Here is a 25097-nt window from a genome sequence, read left to right on the forward strand (position 1 = left end):
CAACAACTCCATACTGCTACACATGTTGCTACAATCATATAGTATGCAGATGACTCCACACTCATCTGTGCAGCACACTTACTCTCACAACTCCAAGAAATAACTCAGGAGTCCTTCTCAGCTGTAGAGTCTTGGCTCTCAGACTCTCAATTAATTCTCAATCTCAATAAAATTAAGCTAATGCTCTTTTCAAATAACAAAACTTCAGACACCTCATCCTCTTTTCAAATACATTCATCCAATAATACCAATATAGCCCCAGTATTACATATTAAGTTACTTAGATAAAAACATGAAATTTGATAAACACTTGTCCTTAATCATAAAAAAGTTCATATAAAACTTGGCTCACTATATAGAATCAAACTTTTCCTTACTGACTCTACAAGACAATTTATTGACAGGACTCACTTACTTTCTACCTTACTTTACGCTTCTCCTGTCTTCACCAACTTGAAGAAAACAGGCCTAGCAAACTTAGATGCCTGTTATAATAAAATTGCCAGATTTGCCACTAACTCCCCATGTAGATCCCATCACTGCATTGCTCTACACCATCTAAACTGGCTAGAGCTACCTAACTTCCCAAAATTCACCCAACTTATGATGGCTCATATCATAGTTTACCAACCTGATAAGTATCCAGCACTCCATAATCTACTCCAACCTCAATCTAATTAATAAAAGACACTTGAGATCTTCCAACATGTTTCTACTACAACTCAAAAAAGCTAATAACAACGTAGGAGATTCTCTGTACTCCAATCAGATTTCCAAGATTTGGAACTCAACCCCCCTCCCCCAGCACATACTAACAATTCATAATCCCTCAAAGTTCAAAACAATTCTCAAGGCTCACCTTGCTAAGTCCTGGCTTTGCTCTTGTCCACCTGTTGGCTGATCTTCACTTCTCCAATATGTCACACTTCACACTTATTCCATTATCTCCTCATTAGATTTTTATAATTTTCAGATGATCAAATCCATCTCATATTACCTACAGTTTCCCTCTTAACCTCTATTTTACTTCCTCTCTCTGAACCTTCTACCTACTCCACCTACTTACTCTCTCTATACCCCCTACCTACTCCACCTAATCTCATCCTAATTAACCTCCTGGATCTATGCAATATGTAAATTACCTCGCAACTCTACTAAAATCGCTGACACATTGTTTATTTTCCACACATTAAATGTGTATATCTACCTAACTCACAACACTCCAAGTATATCCTGTTTTATCTACTGTATATAAATGCTTTGATAATATTATGTTTCATTAACTATTTTTTATGTACAAGATAAATCTATCTATACTATTGACTGCTTTATTGTGTACCAGCTATTTTTTGTTATATTTTTATAACATTTAGATTTTGTACCTATTGGAGCTTTTCTCCCCAAGCCTCCACTAAAAATGGGCATCTGCCCAGTTAGACTATCCCAGTAAACAAATGTCAAATAAATAGATTAATAAAGATGTCCTAATTCAGCTATAGTAACATCTAATATTTTGATATCTTTTGACACAGTATTCATATCTTCGAACGCATGTCTCTTTTCATATTCCAAATGATAGGCCAATCCCATAGCTTTTCTGTTTGCTTCCTTTCTTCCTTTATTAATAATCCAGTATCCTCTAATACTATAATATGGGCATCTATTAGGACACACTATACCAAAATGCTTATTCTTCTCTTAACATTTCTCATGCTACTAACATTTAAAACTGGAATCTTTGTCTTTTAGTATAAATCAGTGTGAAATGTGTCTCAGCCTTTACTTTTTGTTTTCTTTTGTAATTATACTTTTGCATTTTCTTTTTCTTTTCCAGTACTCTTTTCCATATAGAATTGTTCTTTCCCTTCACTATTTGCCAATTCACATACTCTTCTTCATTTGTATCCACTAATACTTATTCCCCTTCGTTTGGGTTTATTTTTATACCTTGAGTCTCAGTCAGCCCTTCTTGTCCTTTTCCTTTATCTTTATCCTGATCTACTCTTTGTATATCTTCTTTTTCCATGATTTGCACATTTTTTTCAAACTCTAACCATGCATGTCCAGTATTACCACTTTTCTTACATTTCAAATCACATTTTTTTAGCTTCATGCCCAGGTTTACCAAATATAAAACATTTTCTTTTATCACATTCACTAATCAAATGATCATGTTTTCCACATTTAAAACACATTTTAGGCTGTTCTCTATATTTTACAGATCCCCTATTATCATTTACATTAACAACACTAGAAATATGTATCACATTATCATTTTTCACTTTTAATATAACCTCACATTCCCATTCCCAAGTCCATAGACCTCTTTCATCATAAATTTTTGTTGTGTCCATAACATCTTTGCATAAGCAAAATAAATGTTCTTTTAAGTTTTCTGCTTCAATTTCAGTTCTGAATTGCACCATAACCTTTTTTCTTTCTCTAAAAAAGGATTGCACCACATACACTGACCATGGATTGTCATTATTCCTTTGTTCATATTTTTTTATGAAATTTTCCATAGCCTGTCCAGTCTCAAAAAATATGTCACAAAATATCTCTTTATTGATAAGAATAAAGGCTCTTTTGCTGTCACACCCAAGGGTGCAATCACCGAGTCTCAAATGTCATACCTGTCCAGACCTTTTTCTTTTTTACTGCTTACTCACACTGTATAACACTCCTTTGTCTCTGTCACATTTGTATAGGTTTTGGATACTTTTGCCATAATATCCACACTTGCATTTTCATTTCTGGCTCCTCCTTCCACTTGACATACACTTTCCATCCCTCCTGTTTTTCCCGGCCATCTACGGGCCTGTAGTGGAAACAGGAAGCAAAATGCACCACACTCAAATGCGTCCTCCTATGCCAAAGAGTAGGTTGTTTTATTAATGTATACATTACATATTATTTACATATTTACATTATTTGCATCTATTTACAAATCTCCATACATTATACACATTTATGTAAGCATTCCTCCCACTCTTTAATTCACAGCCAAAACATTATTTTCACAAAAATCTTTGTCAAAGTCTATTTTCCATTGAATTTAATTTCATTTAGTCTCTTGTTCCATATAGCCCATGAAACATAAAATATTACTCAGTCTATTTTCTTCACTTCTTCCTGTTTTCATGCACCATAATAACCAAATTCTATTATGTCTATATTTATCTGTTCAAATTTTAACAAACCTTTCACCCTATTATCTTTACATATTTCTTTCCACAAATTATTAGCTCTTTCACATTTCAAAAACACATGCTCAGTAGTCTCAAACTATCCACATTTATTACATATTCTATATTCTATATTGCTTTTTTTTTTTGGATGGCATATTTGCCTTAACCGGCAATTTTTTAATAGACAATCTCCATAAAAAATTATTATGTTCTTTAAACTTTTTATACTTATTATATCTCATTATTATGACTTTTTTCTTATCTATTTCTAAATCTTTCCATGGATCAATGCAATAAAATGATTTTATAGTACCATTCATTTCTATTTTTCTCACATATATTCTTTTTATTTTATATAACACAATTTTCTTCTGGTACTCTTTCATTTCTTCATTCACAATGCTTTTACTTCATTTTTTAACTTCCATTCCTTCTCATAATATAGTATCATTTCTAGCAAGTTTTTATTTTCCTTCATAATTCCTTTTAATACCTTATATAAAATTAAAGATGATGCATGTACTATTGGGTTTATTAAACCCAAGCCTCCTTGCTCTTCTGTCATATATAGAATCCTTCTCTTAACTGGATTCCGCCTAGAGCCTGATATAAAAGAAAATATAATCATCATTAGTTCCTTTTCATACATAATAGGAATCATATAAATGTTGTCAGCATAAGCAATTTTTCCTATTACCATGGTGTTCAACAAGTGTGCATTTATCTTTATGTAAATCTATATGATTTCCAAAAACTAGTTATGTCCTTTACTTCTTTGCGTACAATATCTCATTGTTGTTGTCTGTATTCATTCCTTCCAAATTTTATTCCTAATATATCTATATATTTTTTGGGTTCCTATTATGTCTTTGAATGTTTAGATTGTCAAATACTTAAACGTTGACACCTAAACATTGAACACTCAAACTTGCTCTTCATTAGGGATTTGCCCTTTTTCCTGATATAGAGCAATCTCGGAATTGGTATATTTAATTTATGGGAGTGGGGGACATGGGGGGGCTTTGCCCTCCCATTGGTTAGGATTTTAAAGTGTGTTTTTTTTTGTTGGCAAGGTGAATTTTTTCATGGAGAAAAAGTTTGCATAATTGGCCGGTCGCGATTTTGAGCATTCGACATTTAGGTGTTGACGTTTAGGCATTCAACAACCTATGTTGTTCAATGTTCTAATATAGACCCTATTTTTCATTAAACTCTTTCATTTCTTTATACATATCATATTCAATTCCATCCAGTCATGTTGCAGAATTCGTGTTAATATCTTCTAGAATTTCATTCTGTTCTTTAATAGTTGTTTTTTGTTCTAAATACTCATTATCTTCATTATTTAATTTTTCACCTTTACAAATTTGTTGTATTTTTTTCCTCTTTTAAGAAATAATTCCAATACACATTCTTTAATTATTTTGTATATTCCTTCTTGCTGTCTTATTTGCTTACTTTCCTTATTTTTTAATTCTCTTATTATTTTTCCTTCTTTTATTATTTTCCTCAAATATGGTGCTACCTCTTCTTTCTTTCTTGTAAACAATATTTTTGTTTATATAAGTAGTTAATTTTAATTTGATTCATTTTATATATTTCTCATTCTTTTTCATAAAAAGAAAATTTCTTCTCTAATATGTTTTTAAATGTTTCTTGACTTAATATCTTGTATATCACTTTTTTCTTTTCTTCCTTATACATTCAAAAAACACTTTTTTATATTTTTCTTTAAAATTAAGCAACCAAACAGTCCAGTTTTCATAAAACTTTCTCATAGTCATATGATTTTTCCATAATTCCTTTTTCTTCTAAATCTAATTCCTTTTCATTAATTCTCTTTATTCCTTTTCCTATTCTAATATATTCTTCATTTTCCTGTACTTTAACCCATATAGCCACATGATCTGAAAATCCAGCATACTTAATTTCTTTTTATAACTTTTAAACTATCAGATATTAAAAAATAATCAATTTATGTCCTAATTTAATTCCTTTTATAGGTCCAGTGGTTATTTTCCCATATACTTAACTTTCCACTTCTCATAATTTCTTTAACCATTTTAACATCACAATTGTTTTTATTTTTTCTTAAATTACAATTAAAATCACCAACCACTATAATGTTTATATCTACGTAAACATATTCAAGAATAATGTAATGTAATAACTGCCCATTTTGTACCCATATTTCTAATTATGTTTGTCCACCCGACTACTTCTGAATGTTTTCAGTTTGAAGTTATTGCTACATGCAATACTGAACATGTAGTTTACATGGCAATCTGTACTTCCTGCCCTGCCTTCTATGTAGGTAAAACTGATAGAAGGTTCAGGGACAGAACACCTTTACCAAATACGCATTCAGTCCAGTAATAATGCTTTATCTAAGCATGTTCTTGCAACAAACACCAATCACACTTTTAAATTTATGGTCCTCCAGGTGAATAACCCTAGCCCCAAAGGGGAAGATATCAGAAACTATACAGAAAGAACAGAGATTAAATGGATTGTTAGACTCAAGGCACATGTTAGTCCAGACCTGAATGATAAAATTTCACTTAAACCTGTTTTGAAAAACAGGAGACCATTTGTTAGGTAAAAAAAATTTTCTATAAAAATTTTTTTATATATTATTAGTTTTTAGTTTTATATTAGACGTGTATAAATCTGTTTGTTTTTTTATTGAAGTTTTAATATAAATTTTATATAACTATATAGGTGTGACTGGATATTTTCTGAGTATTATTTTTATAATGAATAAGTTATAAGTAAGAGAAATGCTTTCTATAAGCTTTCATAGATCTGCATATTTCTTGTCTTTGACTTTAAGAACTTGTTGAAAGAATTCATGATGATGTCATCTAGTTAATTATTTAATTGAATACCTGCTAGATAAAATGTTCAACACTTTTTACTTCTGTTTGTTAAAGGTCTGAGGAAGCCTTCTGGCGAAAGCGCTTACCTTTTTTATGTGCCTAAATAAATATATCTGGTTTTATCTATGATGGATTATTTCTTGGATGTTCTAACAGTATAGACTTCTGCCTTCCTATTGGGACTATATTGATGCTGAAGACTGCTTTATATGCCGGGTTGCTCCTAAGTGCCATCATTTACTTTTTTATATTCAAAAATATTTTTAAACAGCATTTCTATCTTTTTTTGTTACATATGCATATAAAGCTATAATGCAATACACATATTTTTTTCCATCTCATGTCTATTACCATAATTCATCCTAGTTCCACTATGGTTACATCTAATAATTTAATGCTTTCTTGACATAATATACATATGCCTGAGCATATTTCTTTACAGATGTTCCAAACTACCACACCATTCCAGAGTTTTTCAGTTTGTGTACTGTCTTCCTCTGTCAATCTGACATCTTCTAAAACAATAATATGTGCATCTACTGCAGCACACCATTGTAATATACCTATTCTCCTTTCAAGATTTTTCATACTGTTCACATTTAAAGATAATATTTTCAGCTTTTAAGAACAGTTAGTATAGTAAAATATTTATCCCTTTCTTTTCTTATTTTCTCCAAGCATTATATTTTTAAATTTTCTTTTCCTTTCTTTAACTCTTTTCCCTATTGATTTTTTTATTTCTTACTGTGCACCAATCAGCTTCTTCCTCACTTATCTCTTCTGTTTCTTTTTCCTTGTTACTTTCTTTAACTTCATGTATAACCTCTTTATCAGTCATGTGTTTTTTACATTTTCTTATATAACACGTTCTTCTATCTCTTTCTCCTGTATAACTTCATTTTCATTTTCTTGTACATTCATTTCACATTCCAGCCATGAATGACCAGTATTGCCACATTTTTTGCATTGTTCTCTGTTTTACTACATAAATAACATCATTTTTTTCACATTCATAGATTAAATTATAATTTTTCCACAAAAATAAGAAGTTTTTGTTTGACCCCTGTATTTCACAAAACCCCTATTACCATGAACATTAATAATACTAGGTACGTGCATAACATTATCATTTTTCATTTTCAGTATTACTGGACATTCCCATCCCCCAGTCCATAGTCCTCTTTCATTATATATTTTTGCAGCATCCATTACTTCTTTACATATTGTTAACAAATGTTCTTTCAGTTCATTTGCTTCAACTTCAGTTCTAAACTGGATCATTATTCTTTTTTTGTTTGTCTGTAAAAAGCTTGCACCACATATTCTGACCATGGATAAATATTTTTCTTTTTTTCATATGCACCCAAAAAATTCCCCATGGCCTACCCAGTCTCAAATATTAAGTCACAAAAAGTCTCTTTATTAATTAAAATAAATGCTCTTACCCCTTTTGCTTTGACACCCACAGGAGCTATAACAGAGTCCCAAACCTCATACCTGTCCAAACTTTCTTCTTTTTACTGCTCACACATGCTGTATACTTATTTTTTCTTTTATTTCTTCTTTCTTCTTTATTCCTTCTCCAACAGTTTGTGCATAAGTTTTTGTCTCTGGAACTTTTTCCAGCACAGTCTCTTCTTCTCCTTTGTCTTCTTCCATTTTTTCCATTATGTTGCTCCATGAAATTGCTGCTCCACTTTCTGGCTCACTTTGGTTACCATTTCTTCCAAATAAAACTGCCCAAATAAATTGCTGCAGTCAGCAATGGATTCAGAGCCCAAAAGGTTTTTTAAAACACAGCTTTATTTAAAAATAATAACATGGATTGAGCGTTTTCATCCCTGCACACTGGAACTTCTTCAGACTCACTCAACCACCAGCACAACTTTATATAACATAATTAATTAACTAATTGATATTCAGTTTAAGATGTTAAGGGTACCATACAATAAGCCATTTTGTTGTTGTAAGAATACCACACTGTATATAAAATTGTTCACCATGTCATAATGCCAAAGAATTTATGAATATATTAAAACTAATAATTTTACTATCTTTTCATAAAATAGCCCTATTATTTAATAAAGGTAACAGGAAGATGTTCTCATTTAAATCATGGGTCTGTGTAGCATGCAACTTAACTTGCCATTTCATCTCTCTTTCTTCTAACTGGGATTTAAAATCCCCACCTCTGGGATTTGCTTTGATGTCTTCTAAAATACCAAACCCATAGTTCCTAAAAGAGGGGCATTTTTGTAGAATGTTTATACAAAGCATTGTTAGGGTTGCCAGTCATAATGTCATACTGATGTTCATAAATCCTATCACAGATACGTCTTTCCATTTTGCCTACATAGAATGCTGGACAACCCAAACACTTAGCCAGATAAAATACCCCTGTGGTTTGGCAATTACATTTCATAAAAATAATTTTTGAACCCAAATAATTCTCTAAATAAATTTCTCCTATCTCTATATTATAAACCTGCTCTGAGAACATCTCCCACACTTTGATGTTCTCTTTTAACCAGTCCCTTCATTATAGTTGCTAACATTTCCCTTTTCCAGACTTGACAATATTAATACCTGTTATATAAAAAAAGAAGGGTTTGGACCTAGTAAAGAGTAAACTGAGGAGTTACATTTTAAACTATTCCAATTAGCTTTCATGATGCTCTTAACTTCATTTGCTACTAGAACATAAGGGACTACCAGTGCTCTTTCATATGCATTATTTCCTATTAAAGTCACCTTGTCTTGAAAACCAGTGCCTAATAGGGATTTAAAATTTTTGCCCCAGTTTGATCCAATGTATCCTAATATATCTTCCACTATGCTGGGTGGATAACTCCTACTATAAAACATATCTGCTGCCTCCCTTAATTCATTAGCCACATCTTCATAATGTGATGTCACCTTGGCCACTTGAATGAACTGGCCTTTTACAATACTTTTCTTTTGACATATAGGGTGGCAGCTAGTAAAATCTAGATAGGAGTTACTAAATGTAGGCTTCCTATAAATTTTGGATTTAAATCCATTCATAGTATGTTGAATGTAGGTAATCCCTTCTTTACTACTTGTATAAGTGAATTTTAAAAACCTGGATGATTTATGAAGATATTCAGTAAAACCCATAATTTCAGTTTCTGGTCCTGTCCATAAAATAAAAATATCATCCAGGAAATGAACATATAATTTCATGTAATGATAATAGCCACTATTAAAAACATTATTGTGTTCCCACTCTAACAAGGCCATATTAGCATAAATTGGGGCACTAGAAGCACCCATAGCTACACCTGTTTTCTGTTTAAAATATTCCCCCTCAAAATAAATATAATTGTAGTCTCATACAAGACCCATAAAATCAGTTATCAAGTTGATCTTATCATTTGAATATTCCATATAGCTAAGTATACTCTCATAAATGAAGCCCATCCCTTCTTCCCTTAGTATAGAGATAAAAAAGATCTACTATATCTATAGTCAAGAAAATTATATATTTATCCCAAAGAGTTTCCTTACGTCTCCTAAAAAGTCCCAGGAATCTTTGATAAGATGATTTGCTTTATAATAAACTGGCTTTAACCATCTATCAACACATACCCCAAAAGGGTAAGTTTTAGATCTCTGTCCAGCCACAATTGGCCTAAAAGGTGGTTTCTCTATATTTTGTGAATCATTGGAATACCAAATATTGTAGCCACTACCAGATTTTTGACTTTTAAAAAGTTTCATATTTCTACTGAAATTCTTTGGTCCATTAGATATTCCTCTAAGAAAAAAATATATGCTCCTATAACTTATGTTAATTTCATTGATGGAGGCCTTAGAATAAGTTGCTGTATCATACAACCTTTCAAGTATTCTTTGAGAGTCTTGCGAAGAGTCAAAAATTACTGTCCCCCCACCTTTATCAGGTCTCATCACTCTTAGTTGATCAAACCATTTTTTCTCTTCTTTATTAAGATTTGAAGAATGATTATTTTTGACTTTAGTTTTCAAATCATACAGGTCTTCTATTATAGCTTTTTCTAGAATATTCAAATTAGGATCTAAAGGGGGGGGGGGTTAAACGTACTTTTCCTCCTCAACATTTGACTATTAGCACCACACTCTATTTGTTCCTTCTGGTCCTTAAAAATAATAGCTAAATTCAACTTCCTAATGTACAACTTGGTCTCTATAATAGAATCTATATAATCAAAGCTTTTTCCCGGAACAAACTTCATACCTTTCATAAACAAAGTAAAAAAATTCTTCAGTTCTGTTATATCGGTGCAATTAAATATATAGTATCCTTTATAAGTATTTAAAATACCCTGGTGTAAAATATCAGATCCTGCTGAAGTTGCATTTACTATCACTTGTTTCTTTTGTTCGCCCATGTTCGCTCTTGAGTTGGGTAGTACTGAACCGAAACACCCCCCCCCCGGGCCTCCCATCTTGGTTGACCCTGAAAAAAAGATTTATGTTTTCTACCATATTCATTGTCATTTGTATGTTTATTGTTATTAGGCTTAGCATAAGAATCAGGTTGTCTAGGTAATTTCTGTTCTGCTGTTCTCTATTACCTCCTTCTGTGGTTTTACCTTGACTAAGTTTAATAGGGTAGGCTTTCTTTTCTTTACACTGTTTAATATCTCTTTATATATTTTTTTGTGTTTCTTCACAAATATCTTTTCACATTTATTTTCTAAAAGCCTAAATTGTTTTTTATCTAAATTCACCCATTCTGAAAACAGCAAATCATTTTTAATATCATTATTTAACTTTTCCACTTATTTTAACAAGACACAAAGTTTCTCATCATTAAACATAATAATTTTATCCATTAGCTCTAACTCATGTCTATTGAACATTTCCCACAATTCTTCATACATAATCTCACTGTAATCTATTACAAAAGGAAACTTATACATCCTAAGCCCCTGAGGTACTATTTTTAAATGTAAACACTCAGACAAATATGCATTTTCTATTTGCAATGATTTTATCCTAAACATTTTCCTCTCAAAAGTAAAAATCCAGTCCTTCAAAGAGCCTTTGGGGTAACGTTTATTTCCGTGGTCCGTTCTGATCCCATTCATAATATCATAATTAAAATAAAAGGGTTTACCCACAAATTTCTCAAAGTCATATAATTCTTTGGAAAATGTAATGTATTTGTCTATAATACTGTTCTATCCTAACATATTTCCTTTCAAAGATGCCATTCTAACATTTGTCACATTGTATGAATAAAGGTTGCCACTGATTCAATAATAGCCTTTTGTAGGTTGCAGTACCTTTGGGGCGAGTTCCAATTCTTTCTGTAAGCATAGAACGATTATTGCCTTGCTCATTATCTGTTGCAGCTTGATGAACTGAATTGCTGCTTCCAGTAGTTCCAGCTCCTACTCCTGGAATAGTAAATGGAGATTCAGAACTCGCTTCTTTCTGTTCGCCAACCATAACATTACTTCCTGTGGACGATTTCCTCTTTCGTTTGAAAGTTCCGTTGTAGGCTCCACATTCCGGTTGGCTCATGATCTCAATAAGGTGTGTCAATTCGCCTTTAACAATAGTCAATTCAGAATGAACTCTGTTAATCTCCTTCCTGTGTACTAGTGAAAACAGGGAAGGGAAATCATCTATTGAATCTATGCCGACAATACCGCCACAAAATCCAATCAAATAAGCACAAAAGTGTGGAACACAGCGATACACAACCAAAGAAATCATCCAAATAAATCACTGAGTCAGCAACGGATTCAGAGCCTTAATGTTTCTTAAAACACAGCGTTATTTAAGAATAATAAAACGGATTAAGCACTTGCGTCCTTGCACACTGAGACTTCTTCAGAATCAGTCAATTAACCACCAGCACAACTTCATATAACATAATTAATTAGCTAATTAGTATTCAGTTTAAAAAAGTTAAGGGTACCCAGTGGCGGATCCAGGAATTTGCAAAAGGGGGTGGTTAGTTGATTACCAGGGTGGAAGTTGTGCAGCATAGAAAGATTTCCTCACTACTGTAGACACAAGATAGTCACAGGCTAGATTACTATCTGTATGTGTCCCTACGTCCCTGACTACTGGGGTCAACTCTAAGGGGTATGTTGTCAATATGATAGTTACCAAGGGTGGATGACTTCCCAAAGGATACTATTATGCATTTCTTGGTATTTAGTTTTAGTTCGTGGCTCTGACACCAGTTGATTGTCTGTGTCAGTCCCTCCGGGAGAACATTTGTGTCAATGTGGGATTCGATGACAGCTCCTAATTTACAATCATCTGCAAATTTAGTCAGCCAGAGACCACTGACGTTGGCTTTGACTTCAGAGAAGTAAATGCCAAAAAGGAGTGGTCCAGTTGCGATTGGCCTCTTCATAGAAGTGGACTCTCCAATTCTAACTTCCTGGGTCCTGTCTGTGAGCCAGTTGGCTATCCACCGGGTGACATGCGAGTTTTTACCTAACCTTTTGAGTTTATGAACAATGCCTGAGTGAGGTATTGTGTCAAATGCCTTGGTCAGGTCAAGGTAGGTAGTGTGAACCAATTTGTCCTCATCCATTGCTTTGGTTACCTTATTAAAGAAGTCCACCAGGTTGAGTAGGCATAATCTGCCCTTGATGAAACCAAACTCAGTTGGATCCAGTGTCTGGAAGTTTACTATATCATTCTTACCATTGCTTTACATATAAGACTAGTGAGATTTACGGGTCTAGTTTCCAGGATCTGTAGATGGTCCACCTTTGTGCAGATAGATGACTGTTGCTGTTTTCCATTCATATGGCACAAAGCCTGTGTGGAGGCTATAGTTAAATAGCACTTCCAGAGGCCCTGATAGGTCATGTTTCATGCCATTTAGAAGACATCCTGGGATATTGTCCGGACCCATTGATGCAGTGTTCTTGGCCTTAGAGAGAGCACTGAAGACCTGTTCCCTAGTGATAGCAGGGGGAGTTATATTAGATAGTATTTCTGAGGGAAGGCTGAGGGGGAGAGAGGGGTAAAGTTGGAGCTGAATTTATCAGCCAGTAGGTTTGCTATATCTTCTGGCTCAGTAACCTAATAAATCAACAAATGAAAACAGGCTATGCCATAAAACAAGTTTTTAGACAAGAAAGCAAAATAAAATTATTGTCCAATGTGTACTGCTATCAAACCTTTTCCTGGCTCATTCTCTCTGCTGCACATTCCAATAGGTGGCCTCAAACAATTCAGAACTGAATCTCTTACCCTGTACTTCAAATGCACTTGCAAATGCCTAACAACCATAAAATGAATACCAATCACTGATTAAGCTCTTATATATGCAAACCTCCTGTTCCATGACTATCGCTCAGCTCTTTCCTCCGCACTATCATAAAAAAGGTCAGAAACTCACCTAAAGCCACAGGACATTCACCTCAGACATACCATTCATCACATAAGCTCTATACCACCACTGAAGCATTCTGTATTTCTTACTTTGTATGGTAAATGTACTCCCAGATGCTTAAGTACCATAAATGATCAGCAGTCACTGATTAAGCTCCTATCAACTCATATACAACCACCTTTTCCTTAACTACTGCCCAGCACTCATCTCTGCATTATCCAAAAACACATCCAAGCACTCAGAGGCACAACACATTCACCTCACATGTGGGATCCATCACAGAATCTCCATAACAATACAGAAGCATTCTGGAACTACTACACAGGACAAAATCCATGCCAGTGATGATATCAACCACCTCATTTTCCAAAGTAATAAAACTTTGACCTTACTTCCCCATCCCCCTTCATCTATTCTTCCAACTCTGCCTTTGTTACCATCCCCAACACATATACAAATCCCAATCAGCTACTCAACTTCAAATTTCACCTTCTGTGTAATGAAAACCTCATTCCCTTTCCAGTCTCACCCCTCCTATCACTACCATTTTCTCTGAACCCTAACCTCCAACAGCTAATAGCCTTCTTACGTGTACATACATCAACCTCTCAAACATAAACCTCTCAAATATACTTCATTTAAACTGCATGTTCCACATTAAAAGAGTCTGTCACATATTTAATAATGACATTTTTAACATATATCAATTGTAAATACAGAATCATGTCAATTCCTCAATATACTCTTTTAATTATGACATTATTAATCATGACGTGAGCTTTCTAGATGCAGCTGTTAGTAAAACTTTCACATTATGGGGAGCTACACAGGTATGTACACAAACAACATTCTTGAATTATTTACAAACTTTAAACCAAACACCACCCATTAAAAATACATATTCACTATCACTTGTTACTGGCTACTGTGCATACCGCTCTTGTAAACAAAGTTAATCTTTTATTATTATTTCTCAAGTGTTGTCTCTTCTCCTTACATATATTTCAATTATATATTTTTCTTTTATATTTCAATTATATTTTTAATCATCATTTCATTTTACTAACACCACCGAGGCTGTTGCTGAACTGACGTCCTGACGCCATGTGCACAAGTGGGGAAAGAAGAGGGTTGTGAATGGATGGATCAGGGCTGTTGGTTGAAAAGTCAGAAGATATGTGCGTCTTGTAACCTATTTTGGCTCTAAATAAAAATGAATTTAATTGACACTGTGGCCAGTTTTTGACTGCAGTTACAAAGTCTCTCAATAGGTACTTCAGCCCAAGTCAAACTTAGCATCAATGTAAACAGTAATGCCAAAGTGAAAAGCACTCAAAAGTACCAATAAATCAAAACGGAGTGCAGTAAGCCAAAAACAGGAAACCCAAAAGCGTAAATTCGCTCAATTTAATGAAAAACATCCATAAAGCATTAATGAATTTCTCTTCCCATTTTGATAACACTATATTGGCATATGTAGGTGCGCATGCTGCCCCCATGGAGACACCTTGTTTTTGCTGAAAATATTCCCCATCAAATAAAAGAAAGTTATATTTCAGTATAGTCTCCATGAGTGCTACAGTTACTATTTTTTCATTCTGTGTCAATACTTTGTCTAGGAAAACACTTTCTTCAAACATTTCCATGCCCTTACAATGTGGGATACTTGAGAATAAATCTACTATATCTATAGTAATAAACAATAATTCATCTCTGTACAAATCAGGTGTAAGTTCCTTTAGGAAATCCCAAGAGTCTTTTAGGATGGTTTTATTGTTTACCCATCTCTATAACACAGCTTGTGTAAGCCTGCATTTGTAATATATGCTTTTAGAAAGGACATTAAAAAGCTAAGTTAGGGAGTTTAAGGATGCATGTCCACCGTATCTTCGGTCCATTACAATTATGAAACAATTTGGTCTCCCACAAGAGGGACCCCGAATGTATTTGTTAGACGCAATGTGGTGGAAACCGAAGAAACTGAATTCAACATCATCTTGTGATTTACAACGAGTGGAGACAAATCATAAACCTCATGACAATCATAATTCATGTTGTTTTATCGTACATGGGTGGGTAAGAAAACAACCATAATTTAAACGCGAGCCAGGAATATGACCTGACTTTACCAGCCAAAATAACAGTAACAGCCCAGCCTGTTAAGTGTTTGGATAGCTACCTGATGGATAGAATTCAAAATGGATATGTAACATTATTTAAGGGGGAGAACTAAGAAAATCACTATCCATAATCATTTAAAGAATACAGAGAATTGCACATAATACTCTGCCGGAGAAATCTGTACCACTTTTTTTGGCACCATGAAAATTGGTAAGTCAATAAAATACAAGAATTAGCATTACCTCAATGCAGATCACTCCCCCACTGTTGAAGAGCAGTTTCAAAGTTGTTAGCTCCACTGTATTTCTATTTTAAAATTAAATTTCTGACAAAGGATTAACTTTAACTCAGCGATATCACAGTTCCCACCAACGTGCCTAAAATTACAACGGAGATGCAGCTGGAGGAGGATCGTTATAAAAAAAATCATCTGACCGAAACCTCCAGTCACATCTCCAATGTATTTGGCACGTTTGGTGACAGGGTTCTTTTGGAAGATATATATATATTTTTTTTAATCAGGTACAAGTGTAAAAAAGGGGCCAGCACATGCCCCAGCGCCCCTGCCTATATCCGCCACTGGTACCATACAAAAAAACATTTTGTTGTTGTAAGAATACCACACTGTATATAAATATTTTCACCATGTGATAATGCCATATTATTTATGAATATATTAAAACTAATAACTTTACTGTCATTTCATAAAATAACCCTATTATTTAATAAAGGTAACAGGGATATGTTCTCATTTAAACCAGGGATCTGTGTAACTGGGATTTAAATTCCTCATCTCTGGGATTTGCTTTGATGTGTTCTAAAATACCAAACCCATAGTTTCTAAAAGAGGGGCATTTTATAGAATGTTTATACAAAGCATAGTTAGCGTTGCCAGTCGTAATGTAATACTGATGTTCATAAATCCTATCACGGAGACGTCTCTCCATTTTGCCTACACAGAATGCTGGACAACCCAAACACTTAGCCAGATGAACTACCCCTGTGAATACCTTTCACAAAAATAATTTTTGAACCCAAATCGTTCTCTAAATAAATTTCTCCTGTCTCTGTTATAAACCTGCACTGAGAACATCTCCCACACTTTGATGTTCTCTTGTAACCAGTGTCTTCATTATATTTGTTAACATCTCCCTTTTCCAGACTTGACTTAATATTAATATTTTTAAATAAAGCTGTGTTTTAAGAAACTTTCAGGTTCTGAATCCATTGCTGACTGCAGTGATTTATTTGGACAGTTTGGTTGGTTGTGTGTCACAGTGTTCAGCACTTTTGTGCTTATTTCTTCCAAATAATCATCTCAAACCCCCCCCCCCCCCCATTGGAGGGTTGTAATTATGCATTTTTCAGACAATCTCCTCTGAAAGTTTTCCTCTGAATCCATCTCTGTTTCAGCTACAATCTCCTTTTCCTCCAATGTCACTGTTTTTTTTCCACACCCACATCATCAGAAAAAACTTCTGGTAGCAATTCTACAATTTCAACTACATTTTCAGCAACTCTCACTCCAGTTTCAGCAAAAGCTGAATCAGCCATGTTTTCTCCCTGTTCCTCCTGGCTGCCTCTGCACCTGGACAGGAAACAGGAAGTCAGGATGTGTAACACACAAAGCCTTGCTCCGACTACGAAGTGTAGGGGAAGTTCCCCAATGCTCTGGCCAAATTTCCCCTAGTAGTATAAATACCACCTCAGGTCTCCCCTGAAAAGAGGCTACTAGGCTAGTGGGACTAACCCGCTCAAAAAAGGATAAAATAAAATAAAATGCAAACACAGACACATACACACAAATATATATATGTATGTATATATTTGAGATGGTTGCTCAAATCCCTACATATAAACAAATGCACAATAAATAGGTGCACAAACTGGGGGTGTTTCATAGACTGGCTGTGCTTTTTTTACAGACATGAAGTAAAACAAGCCACATGTTCACAGAGTCTACTTTAATAAAAGAGCAAAACATAAGCAGCTTTAGTGCATTGTACTAGAAAGTTAATAACTAAAAACTCAGACTCTTATTTTCAAAATGATTTTAGGGCTCTTATTTGGAACAAATAAAAAGCAGCAGGGAAGTGAATAAAGCCTGCAGTGTTCAGTATATGTATGAGTCACTAGTTGCACTTCCTGAGTCTTAGTGATTGTCAGACGAGCCAAACGCCTTCTCTTACTTGCACTTTCAACCAAACATGCAAATCCAGTGACCCACAAAGGGAAAAATGACAGCTATAGTTATAATGACTGCAACTCATTGCAGAAGTATGGTTGGCTACTAGATATTTGCCAGGAAAAATCTCACTCTTGAATTAAGGCTGTCAGAAGAAGTTTCCATGCAGTTTTAAATATATAAAATATTATAATGCTAGATCTTTCTTCATGAAGTGTCATGCCAAGTGTGAGACATCTGGGCAGTATTTTACAACACTACATCTTTGGCTAGGGTTGTGAGGTTTGTTTGATATATGTTGCATATTATTTTTAGTTTACAGTAGTATTTCTGCAGATGCTGAAACTACTTTTAACAAAACCTAAGATATCTGTACAGCAATCATGCAAACTTGATTTGGAACCATCTTATAGGTGACTTTAGGATGATTCCCTAACAGACCCATGGATCACTTCAGATTAGAATACACAAATATATTCCTATCATTTTTCCCATACAGAATTCAGAAGTTATTCATTTTCAGAATAACCAAGTATAGTAGAAAATGTATTGTCTTCCTTTCTACCGTCTTGATATATAATCTTATAGATTAAACCACCCTCTTGGTATTTCTACCAGATGGAGTCTGCTAGAAGTAAGTTTCTTTTTGCAACTATGGTGCATTGGTAGAAAAAGCATCATGCTTATTACATGCACACCAAGACATAAACTCTACTCTTTCTTGCAAATCTAACTATATACTCAGTATTTTATTATTTTATAAATATTCATGATTCAGTTTTTTTTTCAAGCACATACTGTCTGGCCATGTATGATTCATATTTATAAAAAACGATTAGGTGTATGTTAATTGAAGTCAAATATTGAGGCACTTAGTGAAAAATTTACTACGTACTTGATCTAAGCAAAAAGACCAAAAAAGCAGTAGAATTAAAACCTTTTAAGAGTTTCTCCAAAAAGTCTTTGTTTATATGGTGCTAAGTCAATTTAAAACCAATATGTTTTTTTTTTCCGTGTAAACAAACTTGCTTTATACTGTATGTGCCAGGTTTAGAAACTGTTATATTCACTGTCTTATGTGTTATGTTATTTTTAGCTTGGCTGTTTTAACAGTTTATGTTCTTCTTGAAGTTTTCTATGACATAAATTCAAGACCAGTTCTGTATCAATTTCCAAAAATGCCCATAGCGCTTCTGACCAGACCACAACCATTTCCAAAGAAAATGATAAGAAAGAGTGCTTTTAAAAGGATATTTTTACTTTTCAAGGAAACGTGTTATCATTTTAGAGTCATTCTGGTTCTAAGAATTCTATTTCAAGCTGACCATGAATATAACACATCACAAAAATCATCTGAAATTATACAAGTTCACATTTTGGCACTGTATTTCCTAACCTCCCTTTTAGTTCAAGTGGCCTGGATGGTTAATTTTGATTTGAAGGACGTTTGCTGACATGTTGCAGTTTCACAGAAGTTTGTTAAGACCCCATTTCAGTCAAGAACACTGCCAGTCTTTGGTTCTCCTTAACTATGGGTCCCAGATAATTTTCTTAATGCCTGATACTAGCCATATCAGCTCCATAGTTGACTGGCATTGATATAGTTCCCTAACTATTGCCTAATTTACAACCATACAAATGATCAACTTTTGAGAATCGTAATGTCTTTTAGATGGTCTGTAATCTCTTTATGGTATATAAAATAAAATCAGCTTCATTTCCTGTCAGCAAGAGAGGGCTTATATCAGTTGATCTGACAATTCTAAAAACAGAGTTTTCTGATTCCAGAAAAGATTGTAGAAATTGTTTCTCTGTTTTTATTAAGTGGTAATGTTCAAACATAGATCACTGTTGCAGTAGCCTATGCTAAATGGGTCCTACCCCAATGCAACTGGCTAGCTTCCGAAAGGTAAAGGTACCTTTCACATGCCCCAGTCATCAAGAGCAAAGGTCCATAAAAAGACTAATGAAGGACTAAAAAAAAGACTAATGGAGGACTAAAAAACTTCAGGGCTTTTTTGCTACTGAAAAGAGTGATCCTTCATCGCTCCACATTTGGCTACAGTCTTCAAGAGCTGGGTACATAAGTCCCTGTTGGGGAAAGCCTTCCAATAATCTTTTATTTTATGAGGAAATCTTGTGTTTTTTTTCTGTTAAAATGATTGTGTTTGGCTAAGAACCAAATTTTATTCAGACTGTCAGTGCATTTATAAGTGAGTTGTCAGGTAAATGAATGTGTGAACTTTCTGCGAGGAAAAGTTTTACTTTTGACTAAAATCTTCCTTAAATGGTAAAGTTTTGTGTGTGTTTTGGGCAGGTTATTGTGCTTGTGGGGGATGGTCAGTGGTTTACTTACCTCAGAACCACTTGTTCCCTGCCTTAAACATTACAGACTCATCCAGGATCCATTCCCCACTTTTGATGTATTTCCCTCAGCTTAGCTATGAAGCCACCTCCAGGCTCTGTAGTAGTACCTTCCCCACCAAGCAAAAAGCATAAAGTTGTTAATGAGTCTTCAGGTGTCAGGCCATCACCTGTTCTGCCTCAGCTATTGGTGGGTGTCTTTGCTGTGATTATCTGTTGCCCCTCAGACTACATATTTTCCCTCCAGTCCTCTTGGTCTAGTTTTGCAGCCACCAAAGGCCAGGAAATAGCCACATCCTTTGGATCTGTTGAGATGTCTTTGGCAAGTAAGGGAGAATCACTTTTGTCATTATCAGGGAAGGGGCAGGTAAAGGGTCTTCACTTTGCTGACAGGAGCAGGACGAAGCTGTGACTAGTGTGTCTTATATGAGTTACTCTGATTTTAAGGAAAGGGGGTTAGTGATAAAAACTTTCAGTCTCTGGCTCTATTTCTATGGACAAGACAGACTTACTTGGCTCTGTCAGTCACCTGAAGTAATGCCTTTTCTTTACCCTCTCAACCTTCAGGCAAGAAAAGGAAAAATAGTTCCTCATTGTCTTCAGGAAATTTCAGTCAGAAAAGCAGACATTGCAGGAGGATGGGTGCAGTTTAGTAAATTCCTCTCAGTCGATGTACTCTGATTCTGAGGAAAGTATTTCATCATATACTCCTGCCAAAGAGATTTATTTTATTGATATTTTGTCTAAAATGAAAGACGTTTTTCACTGTGACCAGAATGTAGTTTCTGTGGTACAAAAATGTAATATGAATTATAACAGAGATGCCAAACCTGTGTCTATCCCTCCTGTCTTACCTGCCTTAGAAAATGCTTTTCTCACTGTTTCATTCTTTCCTGATGTTCAGCCGTAAGTTCAGTATGTTATGCAAGGTACCCCAGGATCACAAGTACCAGTTTTCCAATCCTAAAGTAGATCAAGCCATTATTTCTGTAGCCAACTCTGCATCTGCTAAAGAATTTACCATCGCTAATTCCATTCCATCTGACAAGGATGGGATAGCAATGTATATGTTGAAGAAAAAAAATGCGTTCTTCTAGTACTTAAAGTTTCACAATTTTAAATTGTCAAGGTTAATGTTCTTATTGCTATCTTTTGAGAATATGCAGAAGTCAATGGCTAACCTTTCTTCAAAGGTAAACAATTCCTTGAATGCTTCTGTCATAGTGAACATGATGTTGCTCATTCTTTATCCAGAAGCTGTGAATTTTTGGATAAGTTTTGAGCAGATGTCCTTGGCCTCATTCTCAAAATCTTCCTAATAATATTAAATCTGAAATTTTAAATTCTCCCTTAGATAAAAAGATTCTGTTTGGCCCTTCTGTAGCTGAGGTGTTTAAGAGTTGTGATGAAAGGGGAAAACTGAAACATTTTCAACCCTCTTTTCAGAGCAAATAGTAATGTCCCCTTCTCCTCAGCGTCCTTCTTCAATAAGTAAATTAAGCATCAAGGAACCAGCAAGCAGGGCTTTAAAAAGCAATGGAAAGGAGGTCCTAAAATTTACTATTCATTTATTTATTGACATATGTTTACCGGGAAAGTCCGACCAGGTTCTAGTACCCAGTTTCAGCAAAGGCCCGGGGAAATAATCTCCAAATTACTTAGAAATTTCATAAAATAGTCATATCAAAAAACAATATGAAAAATCAGTATAATACATTATTAAAATACATTATTATGGTACAGACATAAGGAAATTAGTTTTAGCAGGCTTATTTCTAGATATTATTAAGAAAGAGAAAGTTTAATTTAAGTTTTGAGAGGCACAAGGAGGAGAAATCAATGGGGTATGTGAAGGTTAATGGAGAAAAGAAGAAAAAGGGGTTGTAATGAAAAAATTAAGTCTTAACCTGGTTTAGAGCGAGAGCTGATCCATGCTTTACTTAGAAATTCTTTTAAAAGCATGTTTGAAAGAAGGATGATTAGAATGAAGTCTAATGTTAGTGAGGAGGTTGTTCCAAGCTTTTGCTACTGAAAATGAGCAGAAGCTTTCACCAGCTGAATTTTGGGGTTTTTGCAGTGCAAGAAATTGTGTTTTTTTAGTTCATTGGGCTCTAATGGAATTATAAATTTGGAGAAGGAGTAAGGCAGGGCAGTCAGTAGGTTAGTAAACTATATTATGAGCAGTTATATGTTGCAGATAGGTTAGTTGTTGAGGTAGCTCCAGTCAATGATGTGAATGTAGGGGAATACAGTGATGGGAGAGATGTGTGGAACTGGTAGCAAATTTAGCTATTTTGTTGTAGCAAGATTCTACTTTGGACTTAAGTGAGGCTTGGAGATTGGTGAGAATGGGTACATTATACAGGAGTGAAGGTAATAGGTAGGTAGGTACAGGCTAATGTAAATTTAGTCTGTTTAGATAAGATTTGTGCTTGTATAGAATATCTAATTTTGATGTGTTTTTTTAATGCTGTCCTGAATAAGTGGATCACGTTTTAGATTGTCATTAAATATTACACCAAGGAGCTTGGTAGACAGGACAACTTCAGTTATTGCATTGTTATGGGACTGATTTTAAATGTTGATTTATCTGCAAGACAAGATTTGGGTGTGAATAGAAGGAGTTTAGTATTTTTAGAGTTAAGTATTAGCTGAGCATCATTTGTCCATGCTTCCTGAGAGAAGAAAGCTTGCTGGGTTATTTGTTGTAAATGAGGCAGGTTATGTGAAGAGCAAATGATAGTGGAATCATCTGAATACTGAATTAAAGAGCTGTTACAGGGTACTAACTAAAGGTCATTTATAAAAATGTTGAAAAGTAGTAGCTGAAGTATGGAACCTTGGGGAACACCAGTAATGTTCGGAAGTCAGGATGATAGGGAGCCTTGCCATTTTACAGATTGTTGCCTATATGATACATAGCCGGAAAACCAATTGATTGAGGAGGATGAGAGACCAAGGTTGGACAGGCGATGTAGGAGCCTGGAATGGGAAACAATACCAAAAGCTTTAAAGAAATCAATAGAGTCTCTGGCTTTGTTACCATGTCTGTGAAGGTAAGTAGGGCTGTTGTAGTACTATGGGCTGGCCTGAAACCATGCTGAGTGGAAATTAGAAGAGCATTTTATAGAAGGTATTTGACAAGTTGTTGCTGTATACATTTCTCTAATATTTTAGACAGAGGAGATAAAATAGCAGGTCAAAAGTGAGTAACATCAGTAGAAATACCTCATTTGTGTAATGGAATAATGCATTACTTTTTCCCATAATTTGGAACATATGACTCAGTGATGCATCAATTAATGAGAACACTAACTGGATAGGCTATAGAAAAAGCCTCTAGTTTCATGTATCTGGGAGGAAGGTTATCAGCTGAGGTTAAGCCAGGTTTAAGTTTTTGTAAAAGTGTTTTGATATGAGTAATGGAGACTGGTTGCAGAAAGAGAAATTTGGAGTACAAGTGTTTGGAAATGAAGCAGTGATTGTTGAAAGAGAAGATGAAGAGGAGTTAGAGGATGAATCTAGATAAGGGGAAGTATTCTTGGTATTATTTGGGAAATACTGATATTATTGGTATGAGCTAGTTGGGATTTATCAAGGTTAAATTAACTACACTATCAATAAAAAATGTATTACAAATAGTAGTAATTTGAATCGGGGATTTACCTAGCTATGCACTTGGAGTTGTTTTAGTGCCAGGATTGAGTATGGAGTTAATGGTATTCCAGAATTTCTTAGAATTAGTTTGCCAGAATTTCTTAGAATTAGTTTTGTTTGTGGTTTGAAGGTTGTTATAATTTTTTTTGTCTTTTATTACTTGTTGTTTTACCTAATTGCAGAGGTACCTAAAGTTTTCCAGGTTGGGAGTAGTTTTATTTTCTAGCTATTTTTTCATGCTTTATTTTTATCTAACATTGACTGTTTGGTTGGTTTTGTTAACCAGGGACCATGACTGATTTTTATTCTTTTTAAGTGTAAATGAGCAAGACTGTTTAGGATATTTAGGAATACAATATTGAAGTAATCAATTGTATTGTCTAGAGAGAGGGACAGTAATGCATTGAGAAAGGAGTTATGGTTACATTTAGTTAGATTTATGGGTCATTTTAAAGTGATGGTCTTGTGGGCTATGGGTGATATATCTATATGTGTATGCCGGTAGATGGTCACGTACAGTAATGGGAAGGGTGCTGGCAATAAGAAATGTGCCTGGATCAGAGACCAAAAATCTAGTCTAGAATAGATCCATACATGAGATTTTTGTTGTATCTACTTGACGTTGTCATGAGTTGTGAGAAGTCATACAAATAACTATATATTGGGAAGTCTAATGTTAATATTTCCCAGTTTATATTTACATCTCCTAAGATAATTGTTTCATTGGGAATTCTACAGAATATCCAGGTGGTGGTGCTGCGGTAGCATTGTCGCCTCACAGTAAGACAATGTCCTGTTCGATTCTCAGCTAGAGCGTCTTCTGTGTGTAGACATGCGTGAATGGGCATACCTTTGTTGAAGGTTGTGCATCAGGGCTGGCAACTCGGCACGCAAAAATCTACTACCAATCATTAGCAGACCGGAGTTCCGCTGTGGCGACCCCTAACCGGGAAAAGCCAAAAGACACAACAACAACATCCAGGATAGGACATCTTCAAGTACTGGGATATTTTGGCCTGGGAGAATATAAATTACAACTATGCATAGATGTTTATATGTATTTATTTTCAGGAATGTGATGAGTATTTCAGAAGTTACAAAAGTAGGGATGGTGTTACATTAGGAAGTGAACTGAAAATGGTTAGTACAGAATAGGGGAATATCACCAGCTTTTTTGAACCTCAGCACTGAAATAAATAGGATATGCTGGAGGGACAGATTCATAACCCAGAGGCTCCCTTCACTCTGGAATAAAATCCCAGTCCAGGTTAGGCAGAGTCCCTCATTGACTCTCTTCAAGAGGAATCTTGATGAGTGGATGGGAAATCGTA

This window comes from Protopterus annectens, chromosome 8.part0, assembly GCF_019279795.1.
Source record: "Protopterus annectens isolate FY-2018-M chromosome 8.part0, PAN1.0, whole genome shotgun sequence".
NCBI lineage: Eukaryota > Metazoa > Chordata > Ceratodontiformes > Protopteridae > Protopterus > Protopterus annectens.